General features: G+C 53.0%; 1 long non-coding RNA gene and 1 pseudogene across 1 annotated transcript; both read left to right on the top strand.

Annotated features, from left to right (window-relative positions):
* Positions 1-876, top strand: part of LOC139826744 (dynein axonemal heavy chain 9-like) — a 70,388-nt pseudogene extending 69,512 nt beyond the window's left edge.
* Positions 877-3,698: 2,822 nt separating this feature from the next.
* On the top strand, positions 3,699-7,464 carry LOC139826753 (uncharacterized). Its single transcript, XR_011736883.1, has 2 exons — positions 3,699-4,518; positions 5,762-7,464. It is a non-coding gene; the product is annotated as an uncharacterized lncRNA (long non-coding RNA).
* Positions 7,465-17,854: the final 10,390 nt, after the last annotated feature.

Here is a 17,854-nt window from a genome sequence, read left to right as displayed (position 1 = left end):
GCAGAAGAGATTCAAAAGGCTTTATCTTGCATGAAAAGCTCTTGTTTGCTCTGAGGTAGACATGTTTTGTAGCAGACGAAGTTTGTTGTATTTTTGTTTGGAAGGAAGAGTTGAGAGCTTTCTGATTTAAGTCAAACCAAAGTGCTGACCAAGGGTCCCTGCAGGGCTCCCAGCTGCACTGTAGAATCATAGAATCAGTTTGGTTGGAAGAGACCTTCAGGATCATCGAGTCCAACCGTAACCCAGCTCTAGCACTCTAGTCCCTGAGAACCTCATCTCCACGTCTGTCCAACCCTCCAGGGCTGGTGACTCCAGCACTGCCCTGGGCAGCCTGTTCCAATGCCCCACAGCCCTTTGGGGAAGAAATTGTTCCCCAGATCCAGCCTCAGCCTCCCCTGGTGCAACTTGAGACCATTTCCTCTGCTCCTGGCGCTTGTTCCTGGGGAGCAGAGCCTGACCCCCCTGGCTCCAAGCTCCTTTCAGGCAGTTCAGAGATCAGAAGGTCTCCCCTCAGCTCCTGTTCTCCAGCTGAACCCCCAGGCCCCTCAGCCGCTCCTCATACAGCTGCAGCTGGGGGACATCTCAGCTCCTTGAGGGGCCGCTGTAGCTACACACAGCACAGCATTGAGCTGGGCTGAGAAATCATTTTTATTTTGCAGCAGTTGCTCTCCCAGTAGATGAGCTTTGCACCTCTGCCTCCCTACAGGTATGCTTGAGAAACCTCTGGAGAAAAAGGCTGGTAGGAATTATGGCCCTCCAGGTACCAAGAAGCTCGTGTACTTCATTGATGATCTCAACATGCCCGAGGTGGACGCTTACGGGACAGTGCAGCCCCATACGCTGATCCGGCAGCACCTGGACTACGGCCACTGGTAGGAGCCTGCTTGGGCTTGGTTGTCGGAGACCTTTTTGTTCAGCTCCAGTGCTGGGGAGTGGGTTTGAGAGAATCTCAAAGCGTGGGTCCCTCTTCCCATTGCATACTGCTGGGCTAGAGCTGGTTGGGAGGCTCTGGGTGAACTGAGAGTTGAGCACCCTCAGGGCTTCCCCTGTCCCCAGCAAACAAATTCACTTAGAATCACAAAACGTCCTGAGCTGGAAGGGACCCGCAAGGATCATCGAGTCCAGCTCCTGTCCCTGCACAGGACAACCCCACAGTTCACACCGTGTGTCCGAGGACGTTGTCCATCGCTTCTTTAATACCGCTTGATTGCTTACTCATAGCTGGGTTGAGAGGAGCTTTGCTCTGCTCTTGCTGTGGCTTGTGACTGTGGTCCCAGTGCAAAGCCTGCGAGGGGAGCGCGATGCTCGGCCTTGCTGCCCCGCGACGCTGAGAGCAGAGGCGGCTGTGGATTTGGCCTCAGCTGGGGTGAACCCCCCTGCTGTGAGCACCTAACATTGTCTTCTGTCAGGCAGCAGCAAACAACCATTATCTAGGCAGAGGTGATTTGAAGGAAAAGCAGTGACTGTTTTGGAAGGAGATTGGTGTGTTTTACACTTTAGCCAGCAGCTCTGTGTGGGACATGAATATTTGCATCTCTCCACAGGGAATACAGGGCAGGGACGCATTGCAATTTCCACTCTCCTCAGCTGTGTGCATGCCTGAGCTCTGCCAAAAGCTTCCGAGGAACAGAGACAGTGGAGCGGAGGCAGAAATCTTGGGCTGTGGGTGTCAGGGAAGTCAGGCAGATAGAGGGTGAGGGAGCTGCGAGGGAGCGTTGGAGGCACAAGGGGCTGCAGCGAGGAGTAGGGGGATGCAGTGAGGCGCAGAGGGATGCAACGAGGTGTGGGGGATGGAGTGAGGCATAGGGGGATGCAGCGAGGTGCGGTGGGATGCAGCAACGTACAGGGGATGCAGCGAGGTGCGGTGGGATGCAGCAACGTACAGGGGATGCAGCGAGGTGCGGTGGGATGCAGCAACGTACAGGGGATGCAGCGAGGTGCGGGGGGATGCAGCAACGTACAGGGGATGCAGCGAGGTGCGGGCGGATGCAGCAACGTACAGGGGATGCAGCGAGGTGCGGGGGGATGCAGCAACGTACAGGGGATGCAGCGAGGTGCGGGGGGATGCAGCAACGTACAGGGGATGCAGCGAGGTGCGGGCGGATGCAGCAACGTACAGGGGATGCAGCGAGGTGCGGGGGGATGCAGCAACGTACAGGGGATGCAGCGAGGTGCGGGCGGATGCAGCAACGTACAGGGGATGCAGCGAGGTGCGGGCGGATGCAGCAACGTACAGGGGATGCAGCGAGGTGCGGGGGGATGCAGCAACGTACAGGGGATGCAGCGAGGTGCGGGGGGATGCAGCAACGTACAGGGGATGCAGCGAGGTGCGGGCGGATGCAGCAACGTACAGGGGATGCAGCGAGGTGCGGGCGGATGCAGCATGCCATGGGTCCCCTCCCAGACACATCGAGGCCTTCTGCCCATGTGCTCAGCAGTGCCCACTGGGCACTGTATTGCATGCAGGAAGTTATCATCTCACCAATATAATAGGCTCAGGTAGGATCTCTCAGCAAAGCATATTTTATTAACGATTTTGCAAGGTCGGGTGTTCCACCTAAAGGTAGGCACACAAAACAGGGCAAAAAGCCACTGCTTATATCCACCCCTAATCCCAACTGCAAATTCCCTCCCCAGTTCCCCGTTGGTTGGGTACGGCAGGGTTTACAGACTACCTGACACTTCCTAGCTGCCAAGGCTCAGTTTACCTGTCTCACGACTCCATTCTAATAACCCTTCCCATTATTTCTTTATTTTCATTGAAGGTGTGTTTTCTTGACTGTCTGAATTTTAACCACTGGAATGGTTTTCAATTCCTCCACACCCGCTCTGGGCAGCCTGGGCCAGGCTCTGGCACCTCCCAGCAAACAAGTTTCTGCTCATGTTCAGATGGAGCCTCCTGTGTTTCAGTCTGTGCCCGTTGCCCCTCACCCTGGCGTTGGGCACCACTGAACAGAGTCTGGTCCATCCTCTGACACCCACCCTGAGATATTGATCCCATTGATCAGATCCCTCTCAGCTTCTCTTCTCCAGCTCAACAGCCCCAGCTCTCTCAGTTTCTTGTCACAAGAAAGGTGCTCCAGATCCCTTAGCATCTTTGTAGCCACCGCTGGACTCTCTCCAGTAATTCCTTGTCCTTCTTAAACCAGGGAGCCCAGGACTCCCTGTCCTCCCCCGGCAGCAGCAGCCTGCTGACCCTTGTCATGTCCCACCTGGCGCTATGGTTGGGGGAAGTGTGACTGAGATTTGTCAGTCCCCTGGGTTGGAAAAAAGTACATACAATCCTGAAGGTCCACAAACAAAAGACCTTTATTTTTTGTAGCTTGGTCCAATTGGCAAATGACTCAGTGGCAGAAGGATTTATGTTACTTAAGCTCAATCGATAAACAGTTTAGCAGCGAAAAGATTCACATGAAAGAGTTTTGTGGCACAAGTGGGGCTCTAAACCTTATGTTACTGTATTAGTCACAAAAAGGAAGGCAAAGAAATAGGAATATAGGAAGGAAAGAGAGAGGAAGAAAAGAAGGGGAAAGGAAGGGGGAAGGAAATGGGAAGGGAAGGAAAAGGAAAGGGAAAGGAAAGGTCTCACCACCCTTAGGGCTCCGTGGTGTGTTTGAGGGGTTTGTAGTCTCAGGTCCAGTTCCTATGCAGGAATGCTTGGGTCTGTAGTCAGGGTTCAGCACCCTGTGGTGTGTAGTTCGGTTCCCGTGGTCAGCCCGGTGGGTGGAAGGGTCCCCAGGGTGGCACCCTGCCCGTGCTGGCACAGGTTTTATAGGGTTTATAGCCCTCGGGATCACCTGGGCTTTTGTGCAGGCGTCACTGGGGGTGATTGTGGAAGATGGGGGAGGCCCGAAGGGTCTCTCAGCCTGGGCCTTGACACCGTGTCGGGCCTGTCAGCGCACAGGCTGCGTGTCCTTCAACACAGCACTGCCTGTGTCACCCAGCCTTTGTCTGTGGCTGTCACCTCGGCCTTGACATGTAAATCACCATTCACCTGCTCACGATGGCCCGTCTCCCATGACTGGGTGTTGCAGGGCTGGGTTTGCCACAGTGTTTGAGAGTCACCCTTGTAGTCTCTCACACCCTGTCCCGGGTTGGGATCAAACCAGAGACACTCCTGCTGTTTTCTGCCATTTCCATGCAAGTGAAGAGTATGGCCCAGGGGCTTTGCTCAGTGCTTATTACTGATAGAAATATTAGCTACAGGTTGTTGAAGCTGAAGGATTTCCACCAGGAGCAGGACTCGCGTGTGCCAGGCCGTGTACAGATAGGCCGGCAACCTGGGCCTGGGCCTCATCTTGGCAAGACGCAGAATTTGACCCCCTGAAGACAAGCGGCCTCTGGCAGCCCAGGGACACGTACTGAGAGAGGCAGTGGCCGTGGTCACTGTGCTGCTGCTTGTGTTTTGCCCGAAGGTACGACCGGACCAAGCTGTCGCTGAAGGAGATCACGAACGTGCAGTATGTGTCGTGCGTGAACCCGACGGCGGGGAGCTTCACCATCAACCCTCGGCTGCAGGTAAAGCCCTGCACAACGGCAGGTGCATCGCTGGGTTTATTTTGGGGTGGATCATTTAAACGTGAGGTTAGAGGACAACCACTGGCAGATCCTGCTGTTGTTTTATCAGTACAAATGGCACGAATCTGTCGAGTGACTGTGATTCCTAATAGTGAAGCACCGAACTGGGTCCCTTATTCCCTTGTTTGTTTTTCCTCGCATTCTGCAGCTCCGTCAGAGGAGGAAGTCAAAAGTTGCCAGCCAGCTTAACACCTACTTTCAGGACAACCTTCTGGTCCATACAGGCAGATTTTGCCTTCATTTAGCTCGTATTTAGCTCTGAAGCATGGTGCATTAACGCCGCCTGCTTTCCAGAATTGTCTGATGCAGCTGTCAGTAAAAAGAGGTGTGGGGGAGAAACCCAAACGAAGAAAACAGACAAAACTAAAAAAAAACCCAAGCCACACCAAAACGCAACAACAACAAAAACCCCAACAAACCCCAAACCAAGCAACCAAACAAAACCAACAAAACAAAGAACACCAAAACCAACCAACCAACCAAATCCCCCCAAAAACCTAACCGAACAAAAAAACCCCAAGCCAAACAAAAAGCAGTTCAAGCGCTGCTGATAACAGAAGATTTGGGAAGAGATCTTAAACATTAGACTTTGACTTTTGGGAGCTGCCAACCGATGGAGGGACTGGGTAGCAGTGAGCAAAATTCATTTCATCATGGAGAAACCTAATGACCAGAGTCAGCTTGGACCCTGGCTCCTCTTCAGCAAGGTGTGGAGTTAAAATGAAGTGTCCCATGGGCAACTTTGCAAGTTCCAAATTAGTAAAGAGGTCCTCTGGGAGATGGCACCTTCCAGGGGCTGCTCTTAATAGAGACAGTGACTGGGCTTTGTCAGAGGTCGGTGGGACCTTCAGAGCCCTTTGGCTCTTCAATGGACTGCACTTCCAGTGTAGCATTGGTGAGATGCAGTTGAAAATCCCTGGTTTAGTGAGCAGAGTGATGTCACTTCCCACCTGAGCTCTGCTGGCAAACTGGGAGAGGGAAATAACCTTGTTCAGGTGGACTGCAAATCAGAGAATCATAGAACAACCCAGGTTGGAAGGGACCTCAAAAGATCATCTGGTCCAGCATTTCATGGGAAAGGGAGCCTAGATGAGATTATCACAGCAAATCCCCAAGGGCATTTTGCTTGAAAGGTGTTTTTCTACCTCTCTGACCTTTCCATGCCTTCCTTTCTCTCCCTCAGCGTCACTTCTGTGTCTTCGCGCTGTCCATCCCTGGGCAGGATGCCTTGTCCAGGATCTATAGCACCATTTTAACGCAGCACCTGACAAGTGGAAATTTCTCGGGGGCTGTGCAAAAATCAGCTCAGCAGCTGATTGCCCTTGCCCTGGGACTGCACCAGAAAGTAGCCGCTACATTCCTTCCGACAGCCATCAAGTTCCACTACATTTTCAACTTGAGAGACTTCTCCAATATCTTCCAAGTAAGTGCAGTTGCTGTCCTGTGGGACTTGAAGCTTGTCCCGATGCTACAAGAGGCTGCGGAGCTGTGTTCCTCTAGCTCTGGTGGGCAGAATGCAGTCTCCTACCTAAAAATGACACAGCACATGTGTGCCCTGAGTAAAGTGGGTGACCTTAGGCCATTCCTTAATTCCTTGTTAGTTTTGGATGGATTCCAGAACCATTGCCCATGGCTTTGAGAAGCTTAGTTACTTTCCAGCCTCTTGTGGTCAGCGGGGAGGGATGAGTAGTTCCAGATGGATGTGCAGGTTTGGGGTGGGTTGAAACGCCCTCTGGCTGTAGAAGGGACCAGCTGAAGGGAGCTTTGGGCTTCCGACTTCAGCACTTAAATGACTGATGGTGAGTGCGATGGAGCTGCGCTCATCTTTGGGAGCCTCAGTTCCACACGTGTAAATGTGGGGATTAATGGCACTGTTCCACCACACAGGCAAATTATTTTATTGTACTGAAGCAGGTGGTGGATAGTTAGTGGGTTACTGGCCCTGAAGTTAGATCCAGCTTAGCTTGTTGGCCTGTACTGGCATGTCCTCTTAGCTTCTTGATGGTCAGATGCTCAGTATGTGCATGAAGGGTGGCATTTAAAAAGGTGATAATTGAATCAAACCCAGCTTTGACTTAATTGCTAAAACTGAATTTCCACCAGAGCCAGTTCTGTACCAAGGGGAAGTTGTTCAGATTTAGAAATATTTTCTTCCAACAACGGAGAGACTTTTTTTTCCCCTGAAATCTCATACTTTGAAGCAGTAGATATTACTGCTCAAAGAGCCTTTCAGAGTTTAAGGCTGATTAGTAAAATTTGAGAAGGTTCTCAGCAGCTGAATCGAGAGGTTTGGAACACCATAAACTCTTGTAGAACCCCGGTTTGTAACTTGTTGCTGTCCTTCTTAACACCTGTTCTCCTAAGTACGTACTGAAAGTTTGGTGCCTTGTGGTCTGGTCCATCACACAAGAACTGAAGTAATGACGTAGTGGGAAATGCAAAAACAGGGCCTTGAAAAAGTTAATAACTCTTCTGTGCCAAGAAAGAATCAGACCTGTCACTTATGCTCAGCTAAACATCAGCAGCTTTTGATGTTAGATGTGGGTCGTGTTAACTCCTGACTTCTAGTTAATCTGTGCTTTGAAAGGCAGAGAGAGAAAAGCAGCATTTCCATGGGAAGCTTTAATTTTAACTGTAACCTGCTTGAAAGGTGCTCAGGTTGTGGGATATTAGGAAATGTCCTGCCAGGTCTGGATGCTGGGGCAGGAGCAGCGACTGAGCTCAGGTGTTGTTTTGTTTATCACGTGGCTTCAGGAGTGGGGGAGTCTGGCTCCTGGGCTTCATAATGTTTATTGAAATAGTGGTCCAATTTTTCTTGAAATCCTTCCTTACCTTTTGGATTCATTCTTGATTATTCCTTCACATTAAATATTCTTGAGTTTTTGAGATCTCCTGATATCCTGTTTGTCCCTACGGGAACACAATTTTCTTCCTGAAATTGAGTGTGAAAGAAGCTCTGGACTCCGGGAATGCATTTCCATGTGTTACTTTCATTCAATCTTCATAAACTCATAATTTAGCTCACACTCTCTTGTCCAAACCCTTCTTGTGCAGTGCTGGCTTCAAAGTCAGGTCAGGCTGATCAGCCAAGTTTTGAATGTTTCCATGACTGGAGTTCCCATAACCTCTCCGACCCTTGTCACACCACTAAACCCACTCCACGGTGAAGCTGATATATTTTTATTTCAGTTGGAATTTACCTTCCTGCAGTTTGTTACCTCTTGTCCTTTTGCTATACACCTCCAAAAAAAATTGGCTCAGTCTTCTCTATAACTCCCTATTAGGTAGTTGTAGACAGAGTGTCGAGGGTTAGGATTGCGGGGTGACAATCAAACCCTGGCAGATGTATTGTTAACCTCTTCTCCCCCCCACTTCCCCCTTTTGCCCCTCCCTCTCCCCCCTTCCCACTCAGGACAGGCAATCGGGAGGGAAAGAAGGACAGAGAGAAGAGAGTTGGAAAAGTTAAAGATGTTTTACTAATGCTACTAATAAGAATAGAGAAAATAATACAAAATATACAAAACCAATCTTCTAAGTCTCAGCAACTGCAGAGCCAGCACCCAAAGTCCTGGATCAGACTCTGCAGCCAACCGGAGCTGGATTCAGTCTCTCACTGGCCTCAGTTCGCAGGGACGACCAGCAAGGTCCTCTCCTAATGTCGGCTATGAGGAGAAAAGGGCCGAGATCCTCGTGATCTCCTGCTTTTATATGAAGTATTCACGTGAACGGAATGTTATTCACCGTTGGTCAGTCTCTCGATCACCAGTTTCTCGTTGCCCCTCTCGCGAGATGTCCATCCGTGCTTATCAATAAGTTTGCATTCCCTTGCTGGGTTTAACCAAAACATGTGTCGGGTTCTCCAGGAAAATGCAGCTGACATGAAGGCTTTAGCTGACAGGCAAATTCACTAAAAGAGAAACTTGTTTTTTACCAAAACCAGGACATTCCACCCCTTATCATATGACATTCACTGAATACTTAAACCTTATCAATACAATCTATCAATACAATCTAATTAATCACTACTACTATATATATATATATATATATATATATATATATATATATATATATATATATATGTACATATATACACAGGAGTAATTAATCAGTGGACCATCCTTTGAAAAGTTCATTAAGTTCATTTTGTCACAACAGTCTCCCAGGGCAGGGAAAATGGTCCAAGTGCATCTTATGACCACTGTTTGTGGGTTAAGGACACCAACTTCGAAGAAGGTGTTGGGCGCCACTCGAAGAAGCCAGCGCTGGTTTCATCACCATTGTCTTGATCTGAAAGACACATCCAAAAGAATAGGAATTATTCTCTCACCTTTTTTGAAGACTTCTTTCGCTGTGTCGCCCCATACGATGATGTCATCAATATATTGCAAGTGTTCTGGAGCTTCACCTTGCTCCAGCGTGGTCTGGATCAGTCCATGGCAGATGGTAGGACTGTGTTTCCACCCCTGGGGCAAGCGATTCCATGTATACTGGATGCCCCTCCAGGTGAAAGCAAACTGTGGCCTGCACTCTGCTGCTACAGGAATAGAGAAAAATGCATTAGCAATGTAAATTGTAGCATACCACTTGGCTGCCTTTGACTCCAGTTCGAATTGCAGTTCTAGCATGTCAGGCACAGCAGCACTCAGTGGTGGTGTAACTTCATTCAGGCCACGATAGTCTACAGTTAGTCTCCACTCATCACTAGACTAACGCACTGGCCAGATTGGGCTGTTAAAAGGTGAGCGAGTCTTACTGATCACACCCTGGCTTTCCAATTGACGGATCGGCTTCTGGATAGGAATCAGAGTCTCGACTGGTGCGATATTGCCGGCGATGCACCGTCGTGGTAGCAATTGGCACCTGCTGATCGTCAACCATCAGCAGTCCTACAACAGAAGGGTCATCTGAAAGACCAGGCAAATCAGACAGCTGTTCAATTTTCTCAGTGTCCACAGCTGCTGTACCAAATGCCCACCTATACCCTTTTGGGTCCTTAAAATACCCTCTCCTGAGGTAGTCTATACCAAGGATGCACGGAGCATCTGGACCAGTCACAATGGGATGCTTTTGCCAGTTCTTTCCAGTTAGGCTCATTTCAGCCTCTACAACAGTCAGCTCCTGGGATCCCCCAGTCACTCCAACAATATTGATGGATTGCGTTCCTTTATAATCAGAAGGAATTATTGTGCACTGAGCACCAGTGTCCACTAAAGCTTTGTACTCCTGGGGTTGTGTTGTACCAGGCCATTGTATTTGTACAGTCCAATAAACTCTGTTATCCCTTTCCTCCACCTGGTTGGAGGCAGGGCACCTCTAATTCCTGTTTTGCACAGTCTCTGGGTGTGAATTAGAGGTTCCTTCAAGAGCATCAGAATCTCTTCTGCTCCTTTTGTAAACTGGAGCAGCCACCTTCCTAGGAGTTTTTCCTTTTATCTCACGTACTCGTTCCTGAAGTTCTGAGGTCGGCCTTCCATGCCACTTGTTCATGTTTTCTCCCTGCTCATGTAGGAAGAACCACAGTGAACCTCTTTTTGTGGGCTGCCTCTGCCCTCTCTCTCGAGATTGGAAACGCCTTCTCCTAACAGCTGAAACATAGGTTTGTGCAGGTCGTGAACGGTACGAGTCTGCTCTGAGCTCTTGGATTTCTTGCAGCAGCTTTTCAAACCGGTCATCAGATTTTTCACACAGTTTCTCCACAGCGGAGACACAAGCCCGTAGAGAACCAGCAAGGCTGTCCTCAAAGTTCCGGAGCTGCTCAATCACTTCATTAATTTCTTGTGCACCTCTAGCTGACCAGACCATTCCTGCCAATGACTTAGCATATGCAGGTGGTGCACTTTGTACAAATCTGCGCCACATAGATTTTGTACAATTGATTCTATCTGGGTCTGTCCCCTCTTGGCTGTTTGGTCCTAGATAGATGATCTCTCGCACAGCTAATTCTCTCAGGAACTGGATACCTCTCTCCATAGTATTCCATCTCCCTACCTTGGATACACAATCTTCCTTGTAGGGAAATCTGACTTTCATAGCTGCAGGAGTCGGGTCCAGAGAGTAGCGGCATTAGACTCTCTTGAAATTACCCTATCAATGGTGGAATCTTTTGACAGAGATCCCAGCTGCCTGGCTTCACCACCTTCTAATTCAATTGTTTCTGCCCCATTGTCCCAGCATCGCAGCAGCCAGGTTAAAATATTCTCACCTTCACGACGACTGAAGTCTTTTCGCAGATCTCTCAGCTCACCTGGAGAAAAGGACCGAGTGGTGGTCACTTCATCTCCTCCCTGTCCTGATGATGCCCCTTGGGTTGATGTTGGCCCTGTGCCATCACCTGCTGCACGGGTGGTCTTTCTAGTGACTTTCTTACAACCAGCAACTGATGCTGATATGGGTTCACCATCATTTGATTCATTTCCAGAGTCTGAATGACTGTCACAGTGATTGCTGTGGTTACAGCAGCAACAGTGCCCAGTGTGTGAAGGCGGGGGGGCTGCCTTGTCAGCCTTTGAGGCTGGAGAAGTAACGTTATCTGCAGCGCCCTTGGCAGAGGAGCAATGCGGAGGAGCTGGAGCTTCAGCCTGCGAAGCCGCGGTTGGGGGGGCAGTGGCTGCAGCAGCAGCTTTGGCTGTTTTGCCTTTTCTCGAGCGGCCAGGAGTGCTTTTTGCTAAAGCTTCCGAAGGCGCACCGCAAATCTCAGGACTAAAAAGAGACGCAAACCTCCTATTGAACCTCATTTCTCTTAACAGTAACACAAACTGACACACATTCAGCAAACCAGATAACACCATCACAGTTCTATCAAAGCTCCAAGGGTATTCAAAGTTCTCTAAAACATTTGCAAACTGTCCCAGCGAAATCACAAAAGTATTGTTAGTCAGCCTTTCTAAAGATTCGCTTGACCAATTAGCAAATATAGAGCCATTCTGCTCTTTAATCTCTCCTGGAGGTTTTTCAAGGTAAAGCAAAAACGAGTAAAAATACATTAGCGGCTGCAGTATAATGAAATAAACCAGTGCCAAACCACACAGGATCATCATCACGACTAAATAATATCCGAATCAAACAGACGCGCGAGTATCACAACTCTATGAGCTAGCACCGTGCCAAGAAAATTGGAAGGTACGTCAGAGCAGTAGAAAAGCCAAAAACCTCCAAATTTACCCCGTTCTCTGGCCCCACGTTGGGCGCCAATTATCTGTCGAGGGTTAGGATTGCGGGGTGACAATCAAACCCTGGCAGATGTGTTGTCAACCTCCTCTCCCCCCCACTTCCCCCTTTTGCCCCTCCCTCTCCCCCCTTCCCACTCAGCACAGGCGATCGGGAGGGAAAGAAGGACAGAGGGGAGAGAGTTGGAAAAGTTCAAGATGTTTTACTGATGCTACTGATAAGAACAGAGAAAATGATACAAATATACAAAACCCATCTTGTAAGTCTCAGCAACTGCAGAGCCAGCACCCAAAGTCCTGGATCAGACTCTGCAGCCAACCGGAGCTGGATTCAGTCTCTCACTGGCCTCCGTTCGCAGGGACGACCAGCAAGGTCCTCTCCTGATGTCGGCCATGAGGAGAAAAGGGCCGAGATCCTCGTGATCTCCCACTTTTATATGAAGTATTCACGTGAACGGAATGTTATTCACCGTTGGTCAGTCTCTCGGACATCAGTTTTCTCGTTGCCCCTCTCGCGAGATGTCCATCCGTGCTTATCAATAAGTTTGCATTCCCTTGCTGGGTTTAACCAAAACATGTGTTGGGTTCTCCAGGAAAATGCAGCTGACATGAAGGCTTTAGCTGACAGGCAAATTCACTAAAAAAGAAACTTGTTTTTAACAAAACCAGGACACACCCCCACACACTGCACCCCAAATCCTGCACCCCCAAATCCTCCAGCCCCATGTCCCAAACCCCCAAACCCTGCACCCTCAAGTCTTGCACCCTAATTCTGCCTCCCCAAGACCTGCACCCCCAAACCCTGCACCACTAAACCCTGCACCCCCAAACCCTGTACCCCAAATCCTGACCCCCACAAGTTGCACCCTAAAAACCTGCACCCCAAATCCTGTCCTATCAAACCCTTCACCCCAAACCCCTTCACCCCAAGATCCTGCTGCCCTAAACCCTGCACCCCAAAATCATCCCTCCCAACCCTGCCCCCCAAACCCTGTCCCCCTAAAGCCTGACCCCGAAACCCTGCTCCCCAAAACCCTGCTACCCCCAATCTTGCACCCCCCAACTCTGCACCCCCAGATTCTGCTGCTCCAAACCCTGCACCCCCAAATCCTCCAGCCCCACGTACCGATCTCCCAAACCCTGCACCCCACAACCCTGCACCCCACAACCCCTTCACCCCCAAATCCTGCACCCCCAGCCCTACCCAATAAAATTTCCACCCCCAAACCCTGCCCTACCAAGCCCCCCACCCCAAACCCCTGCACCCCAAGATCCTGCTCTCCTATACCCTGCACCCCCATATCCTCCTTCCCCAAACCCTGCACCCCGAAACACTGCACTCCAAACCACTGCACCCCTAAATCCTGCAACCCCAAATCCTGGCCCCCAAACCCGGCACCCCAAACTCCTGCACCCAAAGATCCTACTGCCCTAAACCCTGAACCCCCAAATCCTGCACCCCTGGAACCTGCAACCCCAGACTCTGCAGCCACAAATCAGGCCCCGCAAAATCCTTGCACCCCCAAATCCTGCACCACCTAATCCTCCAACCCCCTAACACAACCCCCTAAACCCTTCTCTCCAGGGTCCATTGTGACACCCTGGGGATCCCCCTTGTCCCCAGGGCCCATTGTGACACCATGGGGGACCCCCTTCTCACTGAGGACCCATTGTGACACCATGGGGACCTCCCCTTGTCCTCAGGGCCCATTGTGACATCCTGGGGACTCCCCTTTGTCCCCAGGGCCCATTGTGGCACCATGGGGACCCCCTTTGTCCCCAGGGCCAATTGTGACATCCCAGGACCCCCCTTTGTCCCCAGGGCCCATTGTGACAGGGTGGAGATCCCCCTTGTCCCCAGGCCTGTTGTGATGTCCCAGGACTCCCCATTGTCCCCAGGGCCCATTGTGACACCTTGGGGACCCCCCTTGTCCTAAGGGCCCATTGTGACATCCTGGGGACCCCCTTGTCCCCAGGGCCCATAGTGAAGTCCCAGGACCCCCTTTGTCCCCAGGGCCCATAGTGACATCCTGGGGACCACCCTTGTCACTGGGGACCCATTGTAACACTATGGGGACCCCCCCTTGTCCCCAGAGCCCATTGTGACATCCTGGGGACCCCCCCTTGTCCCCAGAGCCCATTGTGACATCCTGGGGACCCCCTTTTTCCCCAGGACCCATTGTGGCACCATTGGGACCCCCTTTGTCACTGGGGCCCATTGTGACGTCCTGGGAACCCCGTTTGTCCCCAGGGCCCATTGTGACGTCCCCGGATCCCCCATTGTCCCCAGAGCCCATTGTGACATCCTGGGGACCCCCATTGTCCACAGGGCCCATTGTGACATTCAGGGGACAGCCTTTGTCCCTAGGGCCCATTGTGACACCGTCGGGACCCCCGTTGTCCCCAGGGCCCATTGTGACATCCCAGGACCCCTCATTGTCTCCAGGGCCCTTTGTGACATACTGGGGACTCCCCTTTGTCCCCAGAGCCCATTGTGACACCGTGGGGACCCCCTTTGTCCACAGGGCCCATTGTGGTATCTAAGGACCCCCCAATTGTGCCCAGGGTTCATTGTAACATATCAGGACGTCCCATTGTCCCCAGGGCCCATTGTGACGTCCCAGGACCCCCCGTCATCCCCAGGGCCCATTGTGTCATCCTGGGGACCTCCTTTGTCCCCAGAGCCCATTGTGACATCCTGGGGAACCCTTTGTCCCCAGGGCCCATTGTGACGTCCCAGGACCCCCCTTTGTCCCCAGGGTCCATTGTGAAATCCTGGGGACCCCTCTTTGTCCCCACGGCCCAATGTGACATCCTGAGGACCCCCTTGTCCCCAGGGCCCATTGTGACAACCTGGGGACCCCCTTTGTCCTCAGGGCCCATTGTGACACCGTGGGGACCCCCTTTGTCCCCAGGGCCCATTGTGACAACCTGGGGACCCCCTTTGTCCCCAGGGCCCATTGTGACATCCCAGGACCCCCTTTGTCCCCAGCCCCATTGTGACATCCAAGGGACCCCCCTTTGTCCCTAGGGACCATTGTGACATTCCAGGACCCCCAATTGTCCCCAGAGCCCATTGTGATATCCAGGGCACCATCCTTGATCCGCAGGGCCCATTGTGACGTCCCAGGACCCCCCTTTGTCCCCAGGGCCCATTGTGACATCCCAGGACCCCACTTTATACTGAAGGCCCATTGTGACATCCTGGGGACCCCCTTTGTCCCCAGGGCCCATTGTGACGTCCCCGGACCCCCCATTGTCCCCAGGGTCCATTGTGACATCCTGGGGACCCCCATTGTCCCCAGGGCCCATTGTGACATCCTGGGGACCCCCCTTGTCACTGGGGACCCATTGTATACACCATGGGGACCCCCATTGTCCCCAGGGCCCATTGTGACATCCTGGGGACCCCCCCTTGTCACTGGTGACCCATTGTGACACCATGGGGACCCCCGTTTGTCCCCAGGGCTCATTGTGACATCCCAGGACCCCACATTGTCCCAAGGACCCATTGTGACATCTCAGGACCCCACTTGTCACTGGGGACTCATTGTGACACCATAGGGACCCCCGTTTGTCCCCAGTGCTCATTGTGACATCCCAGGACCTCCCATTGTCCCCAGGGCCCATTGTGACATCATGGGGACCGCCTTGTCCCTCTGGCCCGTTGTGGCACCGTGGGGACCTCCTTTGTCCCCAGGGCCCATTGTGACACCATGGGGACCCCTTTTGTCACTGTGGTCCAATGTGACATCCCAGGACCCCACTTTGTACCCAAGGCCCATTGTGACACCGTGGGGACCCCCCTTGTCTCCAGGGCCCACCGTGGCACCGTGGGGACCACCGTTGTCACTGGGACCCATTGTAACACTATGGGGATCCCCCCTTGTCCCCAGAGCCCATTGTGACATCCTGGGGACCCCCTTGTTCCCCAGGGCCCACTGTGATGTCCCAGGACCCCCCCTTGTCCCCAGGGCCCATTGTGACATCCTGGGGACGCCCTTTTTCCCCAGGACCCATTGTGGCACCATTGGGACCCCCTTTGTCACTGGGGCCCATTGTGACTTCCCAGGACCTCACTTTGTCCCCAGGGCCCATTGTGACTTCCGGGGGACCCCCTTTGTCCCAAGGGCCCATTGTGACACCGTCGGGACCCCTGTTGTCCCCAGAGCCCATTGTGACATCCTGGAAACCCCCTTTGTGCCCAGGGCACATTGTGACCTCCCAGGACCCCACTTTGTCCCCAGGGCCCATTGTGACATCCTCGGGACGCCCCTGGTCCCCAGAGCCCGTTGTGACATCCTGGGGACTCCCCTCTGTCCCCTGGGCCCATTGTGACACCGTGGGGACCCCCTTTGTCCCCAGCGCCCATTGTGACATTTAGGGACCTCCCAGTTGTGCCCAGGGCTCATTGTGACATCCCAAGACCCCCCATTGTCCCCAGGGCCCATTGTGACGTCCCAGGACCCCCCGTCATCCCCAGGGCCCATTGTGACATCCTGGGGACCCCCTTGTCCCCAGTGCCCATTGTGACATTCCAGGACACCCCTTGTCCCCATGGCCCATTGTGAAATCCTGGGGACCTCCTTTGTCCCCAGGGCCCATTGTGACGTCCCAGGACCCCCCTTTGTCCCCAGGGCCCATTGTGACAGGGTGGGGACCCTCTTTGTCCCCAGGGCCCATTGTGACAGGGTGGGGACTCCCTTTGTCCCCAGGGGCCATTGTGATGTCCCAGGATCCCCCTTTGTCCCCAGGGCCCATTGCGACATCTCAGGACACCCCAATTGTTTCCAGGGCCCATTGTGACATCCTGGGGACCGCCCAGTTGTCCCCAGGGCCCATTGTGGCATCCTGGGTACCCCTTTTATCCCCGGGGCCCATTGTGACATCCTGGGGACTCCCCTTGTCACTGGGGACCCATTGTGACACCATGGGGACCACCCCTTTCTCCCCAGTGCCCATTGTGACATCCTGGGGACCCCTTTGTCCCCAGAGCCCATTGTGACATCCTGGTGAGCCCCCTTTGTCCCCAGGGCCCATTGTGACATCCCAGGACCCCCCTTTGTCACCAGGGCCCATTGTGACGTCCCAGGACCCCTCTTTGTCCCCAGGGCCCATTGTGACATCCCCGGACCCCCCATTGTCCCCAGAGCCCATTGTGACATCCTTGGGACCCCCGTTGTCCCCAGGGCCCATTGTGACATTCAGGGGACAGCCTTTTTCCCAAGGGCCCATTGTGACACCATCGGGACCCCCGTTGTCCCCAGGGCCAATTGTGACACCATGGGGACCCTCCTCGTCACTGCGGACCCATTGTGACACCATGGGGACCTGCCCTTGTCCTCAGGGCCAATTGTGACATCCTGGGGACCCTCTTGTCCCCAGGGCCCATTGTGACATCCTGGGGACCCTCTTGTCCCCAGGGCCCATAGTTGCACCCTGGGGACCCCCTCTTTATTCCCAGTGCCCATTGTGACATCCCAGGACCCCCCTATGTCCCCAGGGCCCATTGTGACACCATGGGGACACCCCTTTGACTCCAGGGCCCATTGTCACATCCCAGGACCTCCCAATTGTCCCCAGGGCCCATTGTGACATCCTGGGGACCCGCCCTTGTCCGCAGGGCCCATTGTGAAGTCCCAGGACCCCCTTTGTCCCCAGGGCCCATTGTGACATCCTGGGGACCCCCCTTGTCACTGGGGACCCATTGTATACACCATAGGGACCCCCATTGTCCCCAGGGCCCATTGTGACATCCTGGGGACCCCCCCTTGTCACTGGTGACCCATTGTGACACCATGGGGACCCCCGTTTGTCCCCAGGGCTCATTGTGACATCCCAGGACCCACCATTGTCCCAAGGACCCATTGTGACATCTCAGGACCCCACTAGTCACTGGGGACTCATTGTGACACCATAGGGACCCCCGTTTGTCCCCAGTGCTCATTGTGACATCCCAGGACCCCCCATTGTCCCAAGGACCCATTGTGACATCTCAGGACCCCACTTGTCACTGGGGACTCATTGTGACACCATAGGGACCCCCGTTTGTCCCCAGTGCTCATTGTGACATCTCAGGACCTCCCATTGTCCCCAGGGCCCATTGT

Source organism: Patagioenas fasciata, unplaced genomic scaffold (assembly GCF_037038585.1).
Source record: "Patagioenas fasciata isolate bPatFas1 unplaced genomic scaffold, bPatFas1.hap1 Unplaced_14, whole genome shotgun sequence".
NCBI classification, from domain to species: Eukaryota; Metazoa; Chordata; class Aves; order Columbiformes; family Columbidae; genus Patagioenas; species Patagioenas fasciata.
This window is presented reverse-complemented; position numbering and strand designations above follow the sequence as displayed.